A 13,216-nucleotide genomic window follows, 5' to 3' on the forward strand; every position below is an offset into this window, starting at 1 on the left:
AATTTCTTGTATTTCAGTTTGTACCCACTGCCTCTATAGTCAGTGGGCCCCACAGAGAAGAGTCTGGCCTCCTCTTCTTTGCACAACCCTCCCTCAGGTATTTATACACACTGATGAGACTCCTTCTCCAGACTGAACAACTCCAGCTCTCATAACCTGTTCTTGTATGTCAGATGCTGGAGTCCCTTAGACAACTATTAAGATGTCTATTAAGATATCTACTAAGGAGGGCCATTAGGCCCTTCACTGAACAGGCTCAGTACACCCATATGTCTCTTAGAATCACAGAATCACAGAATAGTTAGAGTTGGAAGGGACCTTTAAAGGCAATCTAGTCCAACCCCCCTGCAAGGAGCAGGGACATCTCCAACCAGATCAGGTTGCTCAGAGCCCCATCCAACCTGGCCTTGAACGTTTCCAGGGACTTGTACTGGGGAGTTCAACACTGGGCCCAGCAGTCCAGACATGTCTCACCAGTGCTGAGCAGAGGGAAAGGATCATGATCCTCAATATGCTGGCAATGCTCTACCTAATGCATTCCTGGAGGATGTTGGCCTTCTCTGGTGCAAGGGCACATTGATGGCTCTTGGCCAGCCTACTGTCTACCAGGACCACCAGGTCGTCTTCTGCCAAGCTGCTCTCCAGGCAGTCAGTCCCCAGACAGTGCTGTTGCAGACCATTGGTCTGGGGCAATTTAAAAATATCTTTGGAAATAAAGGGATAATCTTATTTCTGCAGCCTTTAAGTGTGCGCTGTGAGGCAGTCCCACAGATGAACCTTTTTCCCTCTCCCCTGAGGACTGGGAAAGGAGTGCAGCAAAGAGGAGATTTCAGCTAGCTGTTGGGAAAGACTTTTTAGTGGTAAGGAAAGTAAAGCAATGGAAAATCATGCAAGGAGATTGTGAAAATTCTGTCACGGGAGCTTAGACAAGTATCTAACAGGAATATATTAAGCCTAGCTGATTCTGCTTTCAGGCAGAGTAGTGGATTAAATGAACTTTCAAAGCCTTTGCTATGGTCCTCTGCTTATTCACTGCACAAAAATAGTGGCATCAATATTTGAAAAATCTTATCCTATGATCGTAGGTATGATACCTATCATTTGACATAGTGCTGAAACATAGCTACTTATTCCCAAAAATGGCATTTTATGGTCCCCTCCTCTGCAGGATCCTGGTGTGCTACAAACACTGACAATTTATCTTCCCAGAACTCCTGAAGATGAGATAGAAGTATTACCTTCTCCATTTACTTATGGTCATTGAGTCAAAAATGCCAAAAGAAACCATAGACTGTGATTTCTTATTTGAGATGTTTAAGAACAGATTTTTTTTCAGCATCTAAAACATCTTCAAAGCACAATTCCCATAATACCGAGCATTCAGCATATCCCATATCAGATTCCAGTTACCAGGGTTTCCAGAAAATCAGTTACCATCTGTGCAAAGTTTTGAGTTAAGTGACTAGCCCTGTGTTACATAGAAATGATGTTCAGGAGAATAACAACAAAATCCATAATAGCAACAAAATCCAATACCAGGACAACACTCAGTTTCCCAAACCACAGTACAATCCTTTCCTATCTTGAAATCCTCTGCCATCACCCTCCAAATTCCACAGTTTCTGCAATGAGGTAACCATGATTCATCCCTCAGCAGGTCCATCCTCTGCAGTGAGGGGAAAAAAAAGGCAGAAAACCCACCAGTTTGTGGTCATGCAATTAGAAGTTGGAAGATAATGCACACAACGGACTTGAATTACGGCAACTTTAGTTCTGGCGTTCCTTAGCCTGGCTTGGCAAATGTTATGCTCTTTTCTTATGGGTTTATTTTTTTTTACTGCTCCAAGTAATTTCTCAGGTTTTTACAAAAGCGAACTGGAAAGATAAATTCCTCATATGGAACCAGCTGATCCACAGCTGGGTAAACAGTACAGCTGGAACTTCTGTATCCTCAGCACGGTTCAGTGGGTAAGTGGAGAGTCTCCGGCAGAGCTGCTAATAATGATACACTGCTGTCGTCAGATGGTCTTTGCATTTGCATATCTTCAGATGTGACTTGTGTATTCCACAGAAAAACAGTGGTACATCTTCTTTTCTTGAAGAAGATGCTCTTCAAACAAATTTACATCTCCTTCTGTCACTCCAGCTTCTTGCCCTCAGGTTTGGTTAATTTTATAGGTATACCAGCATACTGGCCATCCTTCAGATATAAAAAAAAAAATAAAGACATATTGTTAAAACAAGGTCAGTTGACTACATTTGTCTCCATAGATTTTAGGGACAAATAACGCACTGTGGTTCTCTAACTGGATAGGAAGGCTAAGTACCTTCTTTCTGAAACTGTGCATCGTCCCTGTGCTGATTTCTGAATCTAAAATAAGACTGAAAGCATAGATCTCTGTTCTGATCTTCCATTGGGTTTATACACTTCCAGTTACACTGACTCCTGTAGAATTATTTCCAGATAAGTAACACTAGCAAATAACAGCAGTGTTATACAAATACTTTTTATCATTTAAATATGGCTGTTTTCCCATGTTAAAAATTCACAAATGATCTAATACATATGTCTATACATAAAGACCCAATTCATTTCTTCTTCTTGGCAATGTAAATCTCTTACCTCAATCAAAGTCAACATAAAGGCACTAATAAAACAATTAGATCTGAAGTACCTCTGTTTGTTTAATAACTTTAGACCTGTATACAAATGTGGCTTGGTCTTCCAGCTCTAAATATCTAGAATAACTTCAGAAGTCTAATGCATTTCTCTGCAGAAGAAAAGAAGCCAAGGCTGGAAGTATTTTATTTGGGATGTAGAAGTAAGAATCACAGAACCAATCATTCGAAATAAATGATATTATTATTAACATCACTCAGAATCTGTGTGAAGAAAGACAAGCTGAAAGGATGTGTTTAAACATGCCAAATGTGTTTGGGATATCTCAGATGCATTTCACTGTCCTCAGATACGAACTGTTTGTTTTTCTATTTAGGGCTAGCTAACGTACAAAGCAAGTCAGTACACTGGGAAGCCAGAAGAAAGTGTTAGAGGAAAAAAAGGATGCATTTTTGCCTGATCAAAGCTACTCATAACTCCAGTGACTTACGGCATAAATCCATGTAACGTCAGATTTTTATAGTTTCCTTGTTTCTAATGAGTAGGCAAAATCCCCAAATGAGATAACTCTTAAGGAAGGTTTTGAGCCAAGTTCGGGGCTGATGTAGCCCATGAGACTGCAGCAATAAGCAAAGGGACCAAAATTTGATGCCACTGATCAAGCTCAGTTGTATGGAAGGAACACCAGTCCTTGAATGGTAGCAAATAAAGCACATCTAATTGGAATTTGAATCACATTCCTGCTTCTTACACCATCAGTCGATACTCATGCTACATACTTGTGCACACATTTACTACCACACGTGTTCTAGTACTGTTGCTCCACTAATGGTGCTTGATCTCTAATTTATATCCACTGTTTGGCTGCTCACCAAAAGAACGTCATATGCCTGAGTCAAGAGGGTTAACATCTACTTTATACACTGAAATGCTCCACTCACCATTGTCAATTGTCAGAAAGATCTACACTAACAAATACTTGAGATTCCTTAATTTAATCTGATGGAATGGTAGAATGGCTGAGGCTGGTAGGCACCTTTGGAGAGCCTCTAGTCAATCTCCTGCCCAAAGCAGGTTCAGTCACAGGTGGGTGCCTGTGATCACATCTAGTCAGGCTTTGAATACCTCCAATGACAGAGACTCCATAACCTCTCTGGGAAATCTGTGCCAATGATCAATCACCCTTGTGTTGAAGAAGTTTTTTCTTGTGTTTTAGTGGAATTTCCTGTGTTCCAGTTTGTGCCCATTGCCTCTAGTTCGTTTACCGAATCAAGTATTTTATACACATTACTGAGATCCCCTGAGTCTTCTCTTCTCCAGGCTGAACAGCCCCAGCTCTCACCGCCTCTCCTCATATATCACTTGCTCCAGTCCCTTAAACATCTCAATCAATGGTCCTTCACTGGACTCACTTTAGTTATGTCCATATCTTTTGTACCGGGGAGCCCAGACCCAGCAGACAGCACTCTGTTGGAAGAGAGAGGATTCTTATTCTGCACCTGTGTGTACAGAAAATCAGCACCTGGGAAATAGTTTGCTTCTTCCACCTGTTCATTCTTTAATTCCTTTGCAGGTAGAGAGTTGGATGTCTTTCTGAAAATCGCCTCATGAGATATGTGCCCTTGGAAGAGAGAAGGCTGAAGCAACAGACCTGCATTGCAGGTAGGTATACCAGCTGCTCGTAGCTGTTCTGAAGTTAGCTTTTACAAATAGCCACAGCAGTGTGGCCATAGTGACACTGATTTTAGTAGAGAACAGTAATTCAAGTACATTCTAGGAATGTATATAAGTTGCCGACTTATGCTGAAGTTCAGCCTGGCCTGTCTCATACTGTCGTTATCCGTAAGAGCCAAAGGACAGCCAGTGTGAGAATGTCTCTCTGCACAGTATTTCCATGTTAATTTCATAGAATCCTAGAATCTTTAAGTTTGGAAAAGACCTCCAAGATCAAATCCCACCATCAACCTAACACCACCATGTCCACTAAACCATGTCCTGAAGTGCCACGTCTACACGTTTTTTGAACATCTCCAGGGATGGTGACTCCACCACTTCCTTTGGCAGCCTGTTCCAGTGCCTGACCAGTTTGGCTATGTAAGCAAACCCCTCATGTCTTATTTCTTCTTGGGATGACCTATACCCTTGTGCCAGTCTCTAGGAAAGCCCTGTGTCCTGCACAGAGAAACTTCACAACTGTTGTCCCTCCATCTTTGCCAGGTTGTGTCTCTGATACAAATCTACCCAGGTTAACACAGGAATTTAGTTCAGGGAATTGAATCTGTAGATAACAGAAGTTTTCCTGGCTTAGTTGTTTGGCTACATTGCAACAAGTATACCTATCTAGAGAGTGTTTCCTGTTACTAAGGCATCTTAGAGGAATGTTTAATTCTTAGCAGAACTGCAGTCCTTGTTCTACACAATACAGATGATATAAATAAATAAACCATGAAATGCTCAAAGAAGACAAATCACCAGTCCATCAAAATGCTTGATAAATTAGTTCAACAGACTGGACTACAGACATGTTCAATGAATCATCATCACAAAGAGTAAATAAATTCAGATTAAGCAAAACTTGATTGAATCATGCTGAAGTTTGGCACTTAACAAAATAGATCAGTCTGAAGTCTCACATTAGGAACACATAATCTCTTAAGATTTATGAGTGTTATTGCTCACCACATATGTTTCTAGGTTACTGTTTGCTATGTTAAGAACTGGATGCTCTGAGTGTACAAAGGTTTGCCTGCTATCACACACTTAATCTCCAAGAAATCGTTCTCCTTGCTCCCCTCTTTGGAGTACAGAACAAACTTTTACAGCAGTAAACTTCCTGATTGCTTCCTCTCCCCCAATAAAATTCCCGATTTCCCCCAGATTGTCTTCCATTCCATCTGATTACTCAACACTCTTTGCAGCGTGTTGTGATATAGCCAATATGAAAATGGACTGAAAGCTGAACTCCGTCACTTTGGTTCAGCCATTGAGTCCTTAGCTATTTTAATTCAGCGACACTATCCTCACACACTGGTCATTGTATTAATCTAGTGTTATCTGTAGATCAGGAACAACACATGTCCATGAAAATCTTTTAAACCACAAATCAAGGGAAGAAATAATCTTCCCACGTTTTATCAATAATTATGTTTGTTTAATGTTTATGCTACGGCAATATCCAGAGGTTACAATCAGAGTGGAGATCCAGATGTGCTGACTGCTATGGAGATGGGAAGGTAGAGCCCCTTACAAAGCAAATTTAAAAATTACAACCACTTGCAAATCTGACGTCAAGTTCTCTTCTGGTGTAACAGCATAAAACCCTCAAATATCTTTGCATTTAAGGATTCCTTTGTGCTGTAAATATTAGCTGGGGATAGAGTTGGTATTATTACATGTGGCTTATTATACTAAAAGGTATAATATGCAGTACAAGTTCCAGACTGACACTGGCAGGGTCTCTCCTTTCGGCTTTGGATAGCAATCATATTTCACAGAACGCTTAAAACAACAAACCAGGGTTTACCAGCCAGCATCATGGCTTGCGGGTCAACATTGTCAAAAGTTGATATTTATAACCTGAGTGTTATCACACAGACAACAAAGCCTCATACCTTTATCCAAGCAACTGGGTGTATTTTCACCTGGAAATACTGATCGTCCCCCATCCCATGTTTTACTGAAGGAAGTGATACAATCTTTGGAGGGCCTGAACATCTATGTCCATAGCCATTAGAGTTATGGCTGAATTTTAAGCATGTTCGGTGCAAGTCAAAGAGTGCTCAACACAAATAGCTTCTACAGTTATAGAAATAAACAAATAAAAAAACTCATAAAAAATTAATATTGTAACAAAGTCCTGTCCTAAAGCCTAAGAAGTGTTGGAGTTTACCATGTATGCAGTGCATACACCTATATACGTAGAGGCACACACAAAAAAAAGATTTATCATGTTATGACTTGGCTCTGAAATAAGCCTGTTCATGGTTTCTTGTGAAATACAAAAGTTATACTCACTGAAGCAAAGATGCCCTCGCTGAACCTGATGTTCCAGCCCATCTGCAGGGCAGACGGCACTGCTTTACAATGCAGCTTCTTCTGCTGGCTGCAGGACATTGCTCGGTCAGACATTCTCTTTCTGTCAACGTGGTCTCTGTCATGCTAAGTAAACCCTTTAAATTAACTCAAACAATACTGAAAACAGAGAGCAGAGTTGCAGTGCTCTTTTCACCACTGCTACACCTGGAGAAGATTGGCCAAAGTATGTCTTAACACACATTTTATCCTAGGAACTGCAGAGAAACAATCTGCAAAGCAAACATCTATGTCAAGTTCTCTCCAGAAAGCATGGCACAAGGTGGATATCCAAAACAAAGCACAGCTACCGTGTGCACTTGGCAGGGAGCACCGGAAAGGCAAACAGGAGAACAAGGGGCAGTGGAGCAGATCAGAAGGAAAGAAGAACTTTTGTAGAAGTGGCACAAGCACCGCTGCATCTCAAACAGCTCTTATTTCCAGGAACAGCACCAATACATCTGCTCTACTTGCAGCAGATCGTGTGAGTCACAAACAGGATTTCACAGCCAGCAGCAAACTTGTGAGCTATAAAACCCACTCTCTTCAATTACAAAGTGATCATCTCACAGGGATGTTGTAAGGCTTGATCAACTGATATTTATAAAGCACTTTGAGATCCTGAAATGAAAGTCACTATAAAAGGCTACAGATTTCTCATAGTGTTCATAGACCACCTGCTCAGACCAGAAACATTCACTTTTAACAGCGCTTGAGCCAGCTACCAATCTGATATCTCCACGGGAATTTCCTAAAACAGATGTGGCTGTCACATTTAATCTTTCTTTTACTAGGAACTCTGAGCAAAAGGAACTCCTGGAAAAGGAAATAAAACAAATTGTATTAAAACTGATGGTGAGAAGAAGCCCCGTCATTCTGTTCCCACAGCTCATGGATTCTCCATCTGTACCTTTCAGAAAGCTGCCATAGTGACTAACTCTGCGAGCTTCACAAATTAGACCTGACCTAGATTCAGTGAAGTCTTTGTTCAGCAGCTGGTTAGTGTAATATTCCGACTGCAGCAAAGTTCGGAATTGCTCCACAAAGCATCAGTCTGAAAAGAAAAACAAATAAAACAGAATTCAGGTTTTCCTGTGCTCATAAGATGCTGGCCCTCATTCGACTTTATACCGAATTAATCAGTCAGAGAGCCAAATGGTGAAGTTTAAAATACTTCTATATTCTCATAATTCCATAGTATACATTCTTGAAAAACAACTACTTCATTATTTCCTCTTACTATTTATTATAGGAATAACAAACTCTAGGAGAACAGAGGAAAGCATGATTCTGAAAACTAGAGGTGGTTATAATTAAGCGTATAGTTAAGTACTTTGTTGAATTGAGGTTAAAAAATTTGAAGTTTAAAATCATGTTAGCTAAGGATAAAACAGTTCAGAGGCTTTTCTTAAAACTGATCTGAACCATATGAAACTCTTCAGAGCATGGATCTGTACTGGCATCCCTTCAGAAGAAGGTTTCCCATAATGTTTTGGACTTTCTTCATTGTGTATAGAAACTGAGCACAGATGTCCCAACATGTTTCAGAAACTTTAAAACCTTTTTTTTTTCCACGATAGCAGTGGGAAACATTAATTAGAATCTTATTTAGTGATCTTTTTTTTTTAATTGGCTTTTTCTTATTTTAAATATAATCCAAAAATATCAAAGTGAATCAAAACCAAAGGAAATATTTTCTTGATCCTTCATTCACTAGTGAGAGATCTCTTAACAACCAGGGTATATTTGGAGGCCAATAAGAATGTGCATACTCTCAATCAGATCCTCAGATAGGCAAGTTTGACCTTTAGTATAAATTACAGCCCAGACTGCCTTTGAGATACATTTCAGGAAGGGTACTACCATCGCAAAGTTCAGTGAATGACTCAGAGACAGACCATTGCTGCAAAGAGTTCAGTAGTATTTTTTAAGGGGTGGAGGGTGTTCTTCCATTAAAAAAAAAAAAATGGGACATAAACATTATGCAGGCCATGAAAAAGTTCCTAAATTCCTTTTGCTGTGTGGGCAGTTACTAAAGAATAAATGGTTAAAGTTGATTGATGTTTTCCACTAAGCAGTGGAAAAAACCTATAGCAATCACAGTAATGCTCCATGTGGCACAAAATCCTTCTCTTTGTACTTTAGTTTGTTAGGACAAAAAAGGAGGAGTTGCTGGAGGCAATATCATTACAGAAACGTATTTTGTTGGCAGTGCGTAATGGTCGTGTATCTCCCAGATAAGTGCCCTTCCAGGCTATTTGCTGCAAACATCTCAAGGACAGACAGATTTACCTTGAATTCCCAGCTGGCAAACTCTGCACACGGTGGTTTTTAAGGCAATGGTGAATGGTCCAGACAAACTGGGAGAGAGTATTCACAGCACTGTTTTGGGAAGCTTCAGGAAACTGGCTAGGTGGGATGTGCCTTTCACTCGCTCCCTTTTGGCCATGCTGGGCAGTGAGAATGTATCTGTGCTGCCAGTTTGGGACCATTCCTTTTCAGGCCCGTGCCGCTATTTCTTTAGTCATCCAGGACCCTTAAGCTTCTTCACATTTGGGCTTACTTCAGAAGCAAACTTTGCTTTTCTCTTGGTGGAGCAACTGGTGCAAATAAAGTGGAGACTGAAGAACATGAGCAAGAGCTAAATCCTTCACAAGCTATATGAAGATAAAACAAAGGATCTGATGTTGGATGGCTTCACAAAAAAACGGGCAATGTTGGTATTTCATATTTAAGAAGCTGAGACCTATCTTTAGGAGGTAGGAACCCACAGCTTCTGAATCTGTGCTGAGCTGCACAAATACTGGGAGGCAGAAAGGGCTGGAGCCCCTGATGGTCCTCTGTGATCAGAGCTGGGCCTTAATGCTTATGTTAGATCCTCAAAATTTTTTCACTCAGATCTCTACGACCTCACCCAAAGATCCAGTAGAGCTTTCTCTCAAGCTAGATTATGGCTGCCAACACTAGATACTGCAGCATCAAGCTGTTTGGGCAGTCAGTGAGGGGTGGCAGTGGCAACTCAGTCATGGAAGGCAGATAGTGCATCTTCCACTCTCTTGCTGCAGAAACACCTTCGGGAGGTGCAGGGAACGTTGCTGCTATGCCCACCTTCCATTTCCTTCACTTATTTGTTTTATCTCATTCACTGATCAAGCTGAGTGTTAAGGTTTTCAGTTGTAAAATTTGGACAGGTGACGTATAACATTCACTTACGCTCCCCTAACTTTTTTTTTTTTTTGAGGTTAAGTAAAGATGCTTATGATTCCAAGCTCTATCTGGCCCACCGTGGACTAGCCTCATGCTGTGTGGATGCTGGCCGTGAAATGGTCAGTGCCTGCCAACAGCCCTAGTGACGAGGCTGGGCAGCAAAAGGCAAGGGTAGGCTGGCTGGCTGGACCCTTCTGCAGAGCACTCTTGGGTAGCACCTGAGGCAGATCAGGCAGAGCAGAGAGCATGCTGGTGAGGTCTGTGCTAACAGGGAGGGTCTGAAGGGTGGTGGAGCAGGTCTTATGGCAGGGTATATGCCTTATGGTGTGACTACATGGATCAGAAGAATTGGACATCCATCAGAAACTCATCCAAAGATTTGGGAGAGCGAGTCACTGGATTTTAAATTGTGTTCGGCAGCAGAAGCAGTCTCTTCTGGCTGTTACCAGCACAGTTTCGGTGTTTTTACTGTTTATTTGAAATACAAGATTAGCTAAGAGTCTCCTGACTCCAAACTGCCCTCAAAAAGTTAGGGAGTGCCAAGAAAGAAGGAGACAATACTGATCCACGCGGCAAGCAATGGTGGTGGCACTGGAGCTGGCTCATCATCGCAACACTGACCAATCCTGACCTGAAGGTTACTGACCTGTGTGAAGTATTGCATGGCCCTTTGCTGCTCCAGGAAATTAGGACAGTTTGTAAGCTTGGGTCAACCAGGTCGAGAGGTTTCTCCTGCCCTTCTGCATGCCAGTTTCATAGTAAAAATCAGTTTTCCTCCCAGACTGAAATAGATGTAAATTAGGAAGTGGTTTCTCATATTCATGCTTTTTGAGTAAAATATTTCTAAGTAGGGACTGCTCTTCCTGCTTCTGTTCAGCTTGTTTTCTTTATTTAAGATGGAAATTCCTCTGTCACAGGAAGACAGATACATATATATATATGGAAACAAGAAATTATCTCAATCATTCTTTTTAGAATAAAGGGCTCAAATTAGCTTTGGGGGAGCTTTTTCTCACTTGCTCAGAGCAAGTAGCATTTTCCTCATCTTCTTTAAAAGCGCACAGAGGAAATATGGAGACAAAACACGCTGCACCATCTAAGCATGAGGCATGTTCTCAGTGAGAGCAAATCAGCTGAGAATATATCAGATCTGGGGATCTGCCCAGAGGATCTATGCTGTAGCGGGATTTCCCATGGCTTTGTTTCCTGGATACACAGAAGCGTGAGAAGAGTAAGGGAAGAAACACATGGGGAGATCCCAAATCAGTTGACTGTTGTCTTTCTGTGTTCCACTGGAGTTCCACACCATCACAGTTGAGGTCTGTTTTCAGACATCACTGTCGCTGCCTTGTAAACTTCTAGCTTAGTGTTGTAGTTTAGCCCCAACTGGGACCAGACTATGCAGTGTCTCTTTCACTCCCCCATCCTCTGAGAGAATAGGGAGATACAAGAAAAAAGGCTGAGGTTTGAGATAAAAACGGGGAGAAAAGCACAGAACTAGGCTTTTTAGTCACAATTTAAAACTAATAGCTATAATCTGGATCCAAGCAAGATCCTCTTTCTCCCCATCTCCATTCAAGCAAATATCAAAGAGGTCATGCCAACTGCTGATTGCCCCAATGCCACTGGGAAAGTGACAACTGTGCTGTATTAGGTTGTCATCTTACATCCAAAATTGCAGTTCTGAAAAAGCTTTTTTTCCTGTTGCTTGTTATTGCTGGCGATGCTTACTCCAGCAGCTCAGCTTTTGGGTTGTTTGTATCCAAGGGGAATACAGCTCTCAGACTCAATATAAACCAAATCAAGGTAGTGGAGCTGATCAAGAGGGTCACTTCAGAAGCAAAATCCCAATCCCAAGTAACATGCTCATGTAAACATACTCACTGCAGGCTCCTCTAATCTACTGTCGGTGAGATCTGTAGGTTTGGTTGATTTAACCCATCTCAGATACCAACTTTTCAGTAGAGGATAGAAAGCTGAAATTCTGCAATCTATACTAACAGAAAGTCACAATTATATCATGATGCTTTTTTGCCTTGCACTTCATGATTCTGTGATACAGTGATTTACTTAGATAAGGCAATGCTCGCCACAGAGCTTGCAACAGCAAATATTATCACGTGTCCCTCATAGTCAAGAATCAAGTGGAGCAGGCACAACAGTGACTAAGCGGGTCAGCTCGCAACAAAAGGCCTAATATTGCAGAGTTGCCACAGTTAAACTTCATTGCTCATGTAATCTGTGCACCGCAAAAGATCAGTATTTGTCACTCTGCTGAGATGCCGTCAGCCAACATGAAATGTTCAGTTCATGTTCAGTACACGGTTCAGTTTCTTTAGCTGTCAGATGGTCTTTCTGTGTTCCACTGGAGTTCCACACCATCACAGTTGAGGTCTGTTTTCAGACATCACTGTCGCTGCCTTGTAAACTTCTAGCTTAGTGTTGTAGTTTAGCCCCAACTGGGACCAGACTATGCAGTGTCTCTCTCACTCCCCCATCCTCCGAGAGAATAGGGAGATACAAGGAAAAAGGCTCGAGGTTTGAGACAAAAACAGGGAGAAATCCTTAAAATTACCGTTACGGGCAAAACAGACTTGACTTGGGGAAAACTATTCATTTATTACTAAAACCAAAGCAGGATAATAACAAAGAGAACAAGATAACTTCCCCCCATCCCTCCCTCTTTCCAGGCTTAACATTATCTCTCCCCCCCCCTCCAAGTGGCACAGGGGGGAAGAGGGAATGGGGGTTGCGGTCAGTTCATCATACATCACTTTACACTGCTGCATCCTCGTCAGGGGAAGAACTCCTCACATTCCTCCCCTGCTCCTTCGTGGGGTCCCTCCCACGGGCTACAGTCCTTCATAAAACTGCTCTGGCGTGGGTCATTTCTTCCATGGGGTGCAGTCCCTCCAGAACGGCTGCCCCAGCGGGACATCCACGGGCCACAGCCTCCTTCAGGCATCCACCTGCTCTGGCGTGGGGTCCTCCACGGGCTGCAGGTGGATCTCTGCTCCTCCATGGACCTCCATGGGCTGCAGGGGGACAACCTGCTCCACCATGGTCTTCACCACAGGCTGCAGAGGAATCTTGGCCAGGAGCAGCATTGCTCCTCCTGATCCTTCTTCACTGACCTTGGCGTCTGCAGCAGTTCCTCTCACAAGAAATTCTTAACACTTGGCTCAGGCAGACGCCTCTCAGGTTCTCTTCACATCTCATCTCCTCTCCACTCCTTGCAGCAGGGCTGGGCCAAGTCGGGCCCAGTCGGCTGCCCGGAGGGAGGCCAGAGGGTGAGGGTTGCAAGGGCCTCAAGGCTCG

Source organism: Chlamydotis macqueenii, chromosome 2 (assembly GCF_036417535.1).
Source record: "Chlamydotis macqueenii isolate bChlMac1 chromosome 2, bChlMac1.mat, whole genome shotgun sequence".
In the NCBI taxonomy this organism is placed as follows: domain Eukaryota; kingdom Metazoa; phylum Chordata; class Aves; order Otidiformes; family Otididae; genus Chlamydotis; species Chlamydotis macqueenii.